General features: G+C 32.5%; 2 pseudogenes; one reads left to right on the top strand and one right to left on the bottom strand.

Moving 5' to 3' along the window:
* The first annotated feature begins 205 nt into the window (after positions 1–205).
* LOC131183016 (uncharacterized) lies at positions 206–7,152 on the top strand (annotated as a pseudogene).
* A 1,345-nt stretch (positions 7,153–8,497) lies between these two features.
* Positions 8,498–9,512, bottom strand: LOC131183015 (clavaminate synthase-like protein At3g21360; annotated as a pseudogene).
* Positions 9,513–12,564: the final 3,052 nt, after the last annotated feature.

Raw genomic sequence — 12,564 nt, 5'->3', positions numbered from 1 at the left:
ATTGAAGATATGGAGGCATTGCCTATATGGTGAGAAGTGTTACATCTACACTGATCACAAGAGTCTAAAGTACTTGCCAACTCAGAAGGAACTCAATCTGAGACAGAGGAGATGGATTGAATTCCTTAAAGACTATGACTGTGTGATCGACTACCATCCTGGGAAAGCAAATATAGTGGCTGACGCCCTAAGCAGGAAGTCCATGATGGCTTTGAGAGCATTGAATGCTCGACTGTCTTTAACACAGGATGGGGTACTTTTGGCTGAGTTGTGTGTAAAGCCAAGTTTGTTACAGCAAATACAAGAGGCACAGTTAAGGGATGAAAAGTTGCTAATTGTAATGGGCAGAACTCAAGAGGGGAAGGAGACTAATTATGAGTTGAAAAGAGATGGGTGCCTGTACTATAAAGGCAGAATATGTGTACCAAGAGATGAGGAACTGAAGAAGAATATCTTGAAAGAGGCACACAATAGCTTCCATGCTATGCACCCAGGAAGTACCAAGATGTACCAAGACCTGAAAACACATTATTGGTGGCCTGGAATGAAGAAAGAGATTGGTGATTTTGTGACTAGATGTTTGACATGCCAGCAGGTTAAGGCTGAGCATCAGGTTCCATCAGGGTTGTTGCAACCTATATCCATACCAGAATGGAAATGGGACCGCATTACCATGGATTTTATGACTGGGCTACCATTGACACAGAGGAAGCATGATACTATATGGGTGATTGTGGATAGATTGACTAAGTCAGCTTATTTCCTACCAGTTAGAACCAACTACTCATTAGAGAGATTAGCAGAAATTTACATAGATGAGATAGTCCGACTACATAGAGTGCCAACATCGATCATATCTGACCGAGACCCGAGATTTACTTCGAGGTTTTGGAAGAGGCTACAGGAGTCTTTAGGCACTCGACTACACTTCAGTATGGCTTTTCATCCATAGACGGATGGACAGTCAGAACGGGTGATTCAGGTATTGGAGGATATGTTGAGAAGCTGCATCATTGATTTTGAAGGAAGTTGGGAGAAGTATCTTCCTTTGGTAGAGTTTGCTTACAACAACAGCTACCAAGCCAGTATAAAAATGGCTCCATATGAAGCGTTGTATGGGAGGAGATGTAGAACTCCCTTATGTTGGACAGAAATGGGTGAGGAGAAAATAGTGGGCCTAGATTTAGTGAGACAGATAGAGGAAAAAGTGAAACTCATCAGAGACAATTTGAAAGTCGCCTTGGACAGACAGAAGTCATATGCCGACCTGAGGAGAAAGGATATAGAGTATGAGGTTGGCGAGAAGGTGTTTCTTAAGGTATCACCTTGGAAGAAAGTGCTAAGATTTGGTAAAAAGGGTAAGTTGAGCCCTAGGTTTATTGGTCCATACGATGTCATTGAGCGTGTGGGTCCAGTAGCCTACAGGCTAGCTTTACCACCTGAGCTGGACAAGATCCACAGTGTATTCCATGTGTCGATGCTCAGGAGATACAGATCAGATCCTTCACATGTCATTTCAGCAGAGGAGATAATTGTGCAACCTGATTTGACATATGAAGAAGAACCAGTCAGAATCTTGGCACGGGAAGTGAAAGAACTCAGAAACAAGAGGATCCCACTAGTGAAAGTCTTGTGGAGACACCACAACATGGAAGAAGCGACATGGGAGAGCGAGGAGACGATGAGGCAACAGTTCCCTCAGCTCTTCATATTAGGTAAATTTCGAGGACAAAATTTCTATTAGAGGGGAAGAATTGTAACACCCTCACCATAAGTAGTCCGTACATTTTACTATTCCGACGACTCATGTTTGTTCGGACAGTCAAAATGTCTGGAGCTACACCTAAACTATAGTGAGGAGGCATAACTTGAAGAAACAAATGTTAAGAAAATATAGGAAAAATGTAGAAAAAAAAATAAAGTAAAATTTAGAGAATTTATTAATTGGTATAAAATAATAAAAATAACTCGATGAGCACCATAAAAGGGCATTTTGGTCATTTCACCCCCCCCCCAGAGGTGAATTTTGACCTAAATATCAAAATTTAAAATTTAGAGAATGAAATAATTAACATAAATTAAAATTACAAGTTTATGAATTTGAATTAGGAAAAAGAAGAAGAAAAAAGAAAAGGGAAAGAGAAGAAAATAAAGAGCTTATGACAAATTAAAAATTTAAAGTACAAATATATATATATATATATATATATGAGATAAGAGACAAAATCCCACCAACCCCAAGCTTCCATCTTCTTCTTCCCCCTTTTCTCTCTCTCCCTCTCTTGGAAACCGTCCACCATGGGAGCTCTCTCCCTCCATTTTTATTCTTCTTAAAGCTTGATTTTCCAAGCTTTCTCCTCCCCAAAACCCATAGCTCACTACACAAAAAATTTAGCCCACACCATAAGGAAGCTTTAGATACCCATAAGAAGAAGAAAGGTTAAAGTTTGAAGTGGGTCACAAGAGGTTAGTGCCTAATCTTCCTTTCTTCCTTTATTAATCCTTGAGTTAAGGTTAAAATGAAGTGAAATTTGTAAGAAACTAAAAGAAATAGGTGAGTTATGAGGGGAGTGAATTTTTGGTACCTATGGTGAGTGATGGTTTTTGATGACTATGATGTATATAAAGTGCTTTAATGATGTTGGTTAATGCATTATAAGTATTAGAAGTTGATTTACATTAAGATTTTATGAGGTTGAAATTGTGAGTTAGGGTTTGGCCTAACTTTGGTATTTTTGTATTATACCATGCAATTGGGATTGTTGAGATGTGTTGATGATATTTAGAAGTGCCTTGAATGTCAAATTGAAGCAAGGAAGTTGGAGGAGAAATGAATTATTGGAAGTGTTATTTTCTGCAGGTTGTGTTTGTTGAGGGCAGTGTACATTTTAGGCCATAAATGAAATTATGTGACTCCAATTGGTATGAGGCCAATTGGAGGTGAAACTAGACCCAAAATATCCCATTTTCCATGAAGAAACTATGCCCAAATTCTGTCCAAAACTTAACCTAAATACTGCCTAAATTCGGATTTCCCTGCACCCAAACCAAGAAAATGACTAAATGAACAGTACATGTTCATTTGGTCATAACTCTCTCTATACTGGTCCAAATGACCTAAACTTTTACCCATGGAAAGTATAGATATAGGGCTACACTTTTCATGAGGACCATTTAATCCATTTTTGCCTTTAACCAATTCAAATTGGTAGCACAAGTTGGGTCACTGAAACTGCCAACCCAGAAAATGACCAAATGAATAGTACGTGTTCATTTGGTCATAATTCTCTCTATACTGGTCCAAATAACCTAAAATTTTACCCATGAAAAGTTTAGACATAGGGCTACACTTTTCATGAAGACCACCTAACCCAGTTTTGCCTTTGACCAATTCAAATTGGTAGCACAAGTTGGGTCACTGAAACTGCCAACCCAGAAAATGACCAAATGAATAGTACGTGTTCATTTGGTCATAACTCTCTCTATACTGGTCTGAATGACCTAAAATTTTACCCATGGAAATCTTAGACATAGGGCTACACTTTTCATGAAGACCACTTAACCCAGTTTTGCCTTTAACCAATTCAAATTGGTAGCACAAATTGGGTCACTGAAACTACCAACCCAGAAAATGACCAAATGAACAGTACGTGTTCATTTGGTCATAACTCTCTCTATACTGGTCCAAATGACCTAAAGGTTTACCCATGGAAAGTTTAGACATAGGGCTACACTTTTCATGAAGACCACTTAACCCAGTTTTGCCTTTAACCAATACTAATTGGTAGCACAATTTGGGTCACTGAAACTGCCAACCCAGAAAATGACCAAATGAACAGTACATGTTCATTTGGTCATAACTCTCTCTATACTGATCCAAATAACCTAAAATTTTACCCATGGAAAGTTTGGACATAGGGCTACACCTTTCATGAAGACTACTTAACCCAGTTTTGCCTTTAACTAATTCAAATTATTAGCAGAATTTGGGTCACTGAAACTGCCAACCCAGAAAATGTCCCAAAATACTATTCCTTTGGTGTTTTGACCATAACTTGAGTTCTATAACCCCAAATTCAGTGATTCAAAAACTGAAATTCAAGTTTAAACATAGAGGAGCAATTGTTATGAAGGAATTGTGATTAAATAGACATCCCAACCTAGTCAAATTCCTAGATAAAGATAACAAATTAACATGAACCTAAAGAAAGGTTCATGGGGAAAAATCCTATATATGATAATTAAAATACTCATAAGGAGAATTAAATATTAAAAATGATATGAATATGTAAATTGAGACTAATGTCCTATTAATATGAAATTAATGATACCAATGAACAGTACTAGAAAATAGTAATAGTGAATAGTGCTAAATTAATTAAAAATATTTAATTGCCCATAGTATACCTAGACTTATTTATTTAGTTTGGATAAATTGGTATACCAATTAGGGACTTTAGATAGCAGTACTGCCTACCGAAAAATCATGAACTGACAATATATGTCTGGTATGATTGTTCTACAAGCTATATGCCTACTTACTGGCCATTGTGCCTACTTTATTTCTGGCTTTACAAGCCTGACAGTGGATCTCGTGCCCGACAGCTGGCCTCGTGCCTGACAAACGTATACTGGATAGACATATGACTGTCTAACCAGTATACACACATACATTCAGCTTTTATAATTTGTTATAGGTTTTCTTGGGCACTGATAAAAAAATTAATTAAGACTTAAAATACCATAAGTAATCATAAAAGATTCCGATAATGTTAATTATTTCCAAAGAGCAATAAAAATGTAAAAGACCCAAAAATTATGAGTTGCATATATTGTTTCAAATTATTAAATTATTGTTATTATAAATTATGCACCACTAAGTGTTATGCTTAGCGCGTTGGTTTTCCATCGCGTAGGTACTGGAGATCAGCCGCCTCAGCCGCAACAGCAGCATCAGTAGTGCACTGGTAGAGCTCTGATCAGATCTGCCATTGTCCAGAGTCATCTCACCGGTCCTTTGTATTTTGGTAAGGCCTATGTATAGACCAGTATTTTGGTTCATTATGTTTAGTCATGATGTAATTACTAGTTTATGATGTATTTCATTTTGGACTTGTAATTAAACTTTGAGATTGAAATGAAAACTTGTAATTTATTATCTATTAATTTCTATATGAATGCAATAGATAATACTTTATTTTTAGATCTCATAAATAATTGTAAATGATATGATACATGAGAATATGATATGGAAATGTGTGAAATGAATATGGACACGTTAACAGGTGATTAGTGGAACCCGCCAGATGCTAATAAAATAAGGGAGGTTCTGTCCGGGTCTCCACAGAAATAAGATATAAAAAAAAATAATTCTACACATAGAATACATGTTTTAAATGACATCAAAAGTTTACAGTAGATATGATAAAACAAGATAGGGTGCTCCGGCACCGAATGTGGCACTTCTTGCTCGGCTATACGGTAGACGGGTAAGGGGCGTCACAAAATTGACACATCTGAATATAAAATTTTGTTTTCAAATTTTCTAAATAAAATTTTCAAGAAAATTATTTCAGTTTTTGAACCAACACTGAAACTCCTTTAACAACTGCAACTTTGAAGCGGAATAAAGAAGCCATTCAAGCGACCACTCCCACTAGTGATGAAGTCATCAAGTCATCACCACCTCCTTCCATTACTACTAAGACAAAGATTCTTCCAAAGGTAATTCTATCCACTTTATATATTGTGTACATATAAATGGCTCAGATATTCCACTACAATTTTATGTTAGATTTAACAACAAATACCTATGAAACAAATGGAGTCTATTTATTAAATTAGAATAAGTTATATAGAAAAGATTTTGATACCTCCACCTACCGTTTGCTCAAATTTCAAACTCTAAATCTTTATATAATATCTCGTATCTACAAGTTCAAAAGGGCTAACATCCCAAATTACTAGACCCATTTTTTTTTTTTTTTTAATAATTGGTCTTGAGTTACATAAACACTGTCTATTTTGCAAACATGCAATTTTAGGTCAGAAGAATCAATCTAAAACTCGAAATTTTAGTATTTGATAAACATTTATATTGTTTGCATGACAGGATTCTCCATCTGAGACTAGAAAATCTTCTCTGGATGTGATTACAATAGCTAAGGGTCTCCAAGCAGAACTTTCCAGCAGGACTAGAAAATGGAAGTCTCCTTCTAGCAGTGAAATCCCCATGTCAAACCAAGCACCAAATCCTGAAGTTTTGCATAAACAAAAGTGTTAGAGTCCAAGTTAAAATAGAATTAGGAAATTAGATAAAAAATGAAGTTTAATAGAACTTAAATTATGAAATTTAATAATTAAAGTCCTAAAAAAACTAGATTTTAGCAGTCTATATATATGATAGTTGATTGACTATTATATTGTATTGTAGAGAGCTCACGAAGTGGAGAGGTGTATCGAATTCCGTGAGTTTTGTTTGAGTGACTTGTAAGGGTGAAAAAAAATAATTAGCGTTTGTAATTATTTTCCTCTATAGTGGATTTATTTGGTGGAGTAGGCACATTAAATTTTGTGTTATTTATGTGTGAGTATGACTTTCACAACAAAAAGGAAACATTAGAATGATTTTTTTTAAATATGCCTTCAGAGGCTATACAACTAGCTAATGCCTATGACAATATTGAGGGAATTATCCATTCACTCATTCAAAATGGTAATGATTTGCTTGAGAAGACAATTCTTGAAAATCTTCTCCCTTGCGTGGCAGAATTTAGAGGGAGTATTCCCACGGCTATAACCATGGCATAAACTGCTCAAGCTCGCAGAATATCTCTGTTAGAGAAAGCCACTGATGTTGATGCAAGATTGGAAGAAAGAGAAAAGAAACTAAGTTTCTTGGAGACTGAATTCTCAAGACTTTCAGAAGAAGAAGAAAAACTAGAGACTGAAATTCAAATCTTAATTACCCGGAAGGAGGAGATTCTTACTCATAAGAAGCAGGTTTCAGTTGACTAGGAGAAAACCAACGATGAAGCTTCAAAAGATGTAGAAGAATGGCAAAATCTGGGAAGTGAAATCAGGCAGGTTAATATCGATTAGCTTGGAGCTAAAGAGAAACTTGCATTAGCTAATGTACTTTGGAAAGCTTAACATTTTCTAAGCACTGCCATGCTGTTTATTCGATTTCTTATATTATATTAATGGAATGGATTCTTAATTTATCGCCCTTTAATTTTATTTCAATTTTAATTTTCCTGAATTGGTTGAATCTCATTGAAATCTCACTGCTTAGTTATTGATCACAACTGGGATATCTGAAAAAATCCTTCTTTATTTTTCTTTTTTATATCTTTCATTACTTTATTATTTATAAAAAATAATAAAAATGTATTTCTAGAATCGTCATTAGACAAACTGAGAAATTTGTTGCTAAATCTCTAACTAATTTCAATTTCTAATATTATTATAATTAATATAAATTAAAATTTTAAGATTATTTTAATAATAGTTTTACTAATACTAAAAGTTCTATTGTAATTCTTAATAATAAAAATCTTAATCCTATAAGTATTATCAATTAATTAATTAAAAAATTATTTAATTTATTATAAAAACTTAATAAAAAATTCTTAAACACCGATCTCGCTTTCATTAACTTATTTCTTAATTATTCTAAATATTTACAAACTTATAATATTAAATTTTAAGTAATATTATAATTTTAAGTAAAATTCCAATATAATTATAGTTTTAAGTTCTTAAAGCCTATTCTAAGTGCATTTACTTTAAATTACATATATTATAACCACAAAATATTTTTCTCCATCTATGAATAATTTTGAAGTTGATGGAATTCAATAATTTGCAAATATATAAAATAGTAGCTAGGCTATTTCGATACTAATGTTGGGTAGCCTGAATTTATTATGTATCTTTACTTTATTGTCATTGATTGAATAATTTTTGAAGTTTCTTTTCCAAGAAGAGATTTCTGTTTAAACTCTCTGTTGTTGCCAATCGATGATTTTCCATTTATTATTGTTCCTAAAATCAAATTTGACAATTCTGTGCCTAATCAGGCACCTGAAAGGTATGAGTTGTTGAACTCATCTTGCTATTTGTGGATTTTTTAGGCCAAATCATATAAAAAGCCAAACATTTGCACGTTTTTGCATTTTAATCTTATGGTTTCGATTTTGAAAATATAAAAAAAAAAAAAACCAAAATTGAAAGGTTTGCAAAAATTTTATCCAATTTTGAAATCTAATTTGGGGGAAGCATGGCTCTGATGACGTGGCATCCCATGTGGCATTTTTATTCTAAAATTGAGGGACCTATTGGACACAATATTTTGGCAAATCATACAAAAAAGCCAAACTTTTGCTCGTTTCGGCATTTTAATCCTATTGTTTCAATTTTGGCAAAGAAACTAAAACCCCTTTCTCTCTCTCACACACACAAAGCACACATAAACTCTCTCTCTCTCTCTCTCTCTCTATCTCTCTCTTATTATGGAAGGGATGGTGACACTTTCATCTTCAAGAATTTTGAAGCAGCCAATAGATTATATCACCTGGCAATGGTTTACCATCCCTAAATGTAACTGCCTTCTTAGGATCATTTCTCGAATCTTCCTAACTTGTGGACGCAACCACCATGCTATTGAGCCAATCTTGTGATTTCTTGACTTGTCATATTTGATAACAAGGATTGGACCCATTATCGTTTTCATTCTATCTTCTAACCATTCCAATTTTACCCTATTGAAACAAAACATAAGCTAATTGGATTTGCAACACAATTTATACATCCATCGTATCAAAATATGAGTAGAAACAACTAAGAACAAACCTTTTTTCAGACACCTTCTTGACTTTGGTAAAAAATGGTTACCTTCCATCCATGGCTAATTGAAGATGAAGGATGATCATCGTCTTTGCCCAATACTTGAGTATAAATCAAATCATGCTTCTCTTGTCATTCAGTAAAATCTAGGTCGTTTTCTTTCATTCTCTCATAAATGATATGGCTAAGAACTGCAAGAGTTTCTCCCCCACTCCCTGGTTCTACTTCACAAAAAGAAGAACAATTTCGATAGGAACTTTGGAACATGAAAAATAACAATAAAAAAGAACAAATTTTTATATTATTAATTATAAAATAAACTCATAATCAACTAACTACTTATTGCCCAAAAGCTTTAATCAATAAATGAACCACACCTGTGCCATCTCATGGTCGAAGGGGATTTTCTAGTCAGGTAGGGACTCATTGGCTATGAAGACCCGTCTAACCCAAGGGGCAGCCTCACTGACATAAGGCAACTCCTTGAATCCAAACGCCTTGATGACGTCATTGAAGTTTGAAGCAGTGTTTATGGGAAACCCTCAAAAAAGAATAATACTAGTTCTGTGTAGCAAAGAGTAAAGGTACAGTTTCTCGATTTTTATGGTGTTAGTGAGAGTAGAAACAGATGAAAAAGAAGAGTTTGCAGAAAGAATAATAGGAAAAAAAAAAGGAATTAAAGTATTTTATCATCTCATAATTTTTTTATTGAAGGTCTACAAAATTGTTTGAGTTCAATTGAGAGCCCACCTTCATGATATTAACACCTTTAATAATAACACACACACACACACACAGATAGAGAGAGAGAGTTTTTTTTTTTTGTCAAAATTAAAACGATAGCATTAAAACACCAAAGCACGAAAAGGTTTGGCTTTTTTGTATGATTTGCCAAAATGATATGTCAATTGGGTCTCATGATTTTAGAATAAAAATTCCACATTGTATGCCACATCATCAGAGCCACACTTTCCTCAATTTGGATTTCAAATTTGGATAAAATTTTTGCAACCTTTCAATTTTGGTTGTTTTTGCCGAAATTAAAACGATAGGATTAAAATACAAAAATGCATAAAGGTTTGGCTTTTTTATATGATTTGGCCTTTATTTTATGGTGTATGAGAATCAGAATATTTATTGTGTTATGTTCTAGTCTATGCAATTGACTTTAAAATCTCCACCTGTTGAAATTTGAATGTGGGCTTTTTTATACCTAAACCTACAGGGCTTTAGATGAATTTCCTTTCAGTTTGCTAAACGATCTTGTAATATGGTGGCTCACTGTTTAGATAAATAGCTCTAAGAAATTGCTCTAAAATTATCTTTATGGAGGATTTTCCTTTAATGTATTCAAGCTTTTGTTTGTGCTTATGTTTCTTTTCTTTTAGTTTAGTGAAAAGCGTTTTTTTTTTCTAATAAAAATAAAAATAAAAATAGATAGGCTAAGTAGCACGAGGCATCTCTTTTTTTTTAATAAATATAAAATAGTAATAATTTTTGCATTTATTTAAATTATTAAAATTTTAATTGTAATTTTATTAATTTATCTTTAAAAGTTTCCCTCCAAATTTAGGAATAACAATTTTATTAAATTTAATGTTTAAAACTAGTTTTACCACCAATCATGAAAATAAATTAAATATTAAAGAAAAAAAATTAATTTTTTCTAGCATAAGTTCAATGATCATGCGATAGAATTACTTACTTTTAGTTCAACTTTAAATCCAAAGGAAATGTACGCATCAAAATTGATGACATTTGTCAATTGGTACAAAATTTTATCCCAAAACTTTGTTGAACATGAGATGATACAATTAATTATGTACCCCCCCCCCCCCCCCTCCTCTATACTTAAACCTACATTTGCCCCTGCTAATCTTAATTGAATCTAAGTGAAATTCCAATGTTTACATTCTCATCACATAATTTTAAATGTTTTCAAATAACTTGTTCATGTTATTTAGGGCCGTAAATGAGTTGAACTACTAGAGGCTTGACTTAACAAAAGTTTGACTCGATTCAGTTCGTTTAGAAAGAATCAAGCTCAAGCTGCCAATACTTAGCTCAATGAGACACTCGAATCGGCTTGCTCACAAGCTTGTGAGTTGTCTTGTGAGTAGACTTGCGAGTTGACTCATGAATAGGCTTGCGAGCTAAGTCATTTGATGGCTTGTGAACGTACTTGTTTAATAGGTTTATGAGCTGACCCATTAAATAGACTTATCAGTAAGCCGTTAGTTGGCTCATTTACTAGTTCAATTGTATTAATTATACATTTTCTAATGATGTAATGATATTAATTTTATTTATGATTATTTTATAAAATAATATATTAATACAACTATTTTTTAAAAATATTATTAAATCATTATATACTTAAGTTATATAAAAAATAATTGTTTATACTTTACATTTAAGTTTATCTAAAACCAAGCTATTTTTCATACGAAAGATAAAGTTCAAATGTTAGATGATAATATTCAATCATAATGTGACACGACATATATTTTGTTTGATGTTTATTGATTGATTATAATATAAAATATAACTAGAAAAGTAATGTCATTTATTATAAATGATAAACATATATATATATATATATATATATATATATATATATATATATATATATGTATATGTATAGGCAAGTGAGAATTTAAACCTAAGTCTGCGAGATGATTGATATACTTTTAGTTATTGTACTAAGCCAAGCTAGGAATGAACTAATATATTAGGTTTATAAAATAGTAGATAATAATTAAGTTAAATTAAATTTTATATAAAAAAATAATTAGATCAAATTGTCAAAAAAAGCCAAATCTTTATGTGAATTGTCAATTTTGGCCAATTCTTTTTTCTTTTGTGGGGTCAATTTTGGCCTAGTTTCAAACTTTAGAGTTAATTTTGGCCATGTTTCAAAATTGGAGATTTTGAGCACTGATGTAATAGATGACAAAGCCAAAATAATATTATTTTAGATGATTTTAGATGTTATTACTGATGTGGAAATATTATGATTTTATATATTGTTAACATAGCATAAACTTTGATAATAAAAGAAGCCAAATGTTTTCGATTTTTTCAATTATAGTCAATTTTATTTGGTACATTTTACTTATAGCTAGTTGACTATTTCGACCTAATTAATGAAAAATTAATGTTTTATTACTTAAAACAATTGAAAAATTAATATTTATGTAACATAGTATAATAAAAAATAATTTTTCCTCTCTTTTCCCCCCATATTTTCTTAAAATGTATTTAAGGAACTTATTTTTGAAAAATAGATAAAATTTTATTATATTTTTAAAAGGACAAATTGTAAAAAAAAGCTAAAATTTTACACGAATTATCAACTTTGGCCCTTTTTTTGGGTCAATTTTGGTCCATTTTCAAACTTTAGTGTTTATTTTGGCCAGGCTTCAAAATTAGGGGAAAAAAAAAAATTGGTATCAGAGCTCTAGGCTATGTGATCTAACCTAGTTAGTCCCAAAAAAGAGTAGGGTGAGAAAGAGTAAAAAATAAAAATGTGACCTGATTGAGAATCCCAAATCTAATCAATTATATTTAAGTCCTAAAGTAATAACCCCTCAAACTCTTTTCCTACAAACTAAATAATAAAACACCTAAGACCTAGAATCAAGGAGTCCAAAACTTTAAGATGATTAAGATAATTGTTTAAGTACAAGTAATGCTGGCAAAGTGTTTACTGTATAA

This window comes from Hevea brasiliensis, chromosome 1, assembly GCF_030052815.1.
Source record: "Hevea brasiliensis isolate MT/VB/25A 57/8 chromosome 1, ASM3005281v1, whole genome shotgun sequence".
In the NCBI taxonomy this organism is placed as follows: domain Eukaryota; kingdom Viridiplantae; phylum Streptophyta; class Magnoliopsida; order Malpighiales; family Euphorbiaceae; genus Hevea; species Hevea brasiliensis.
The sequence above is the reverse complement of the archived record's forward strand: the minus strand, read 5'-3'. Positions and strand labels throughout refer to the sequence as shown.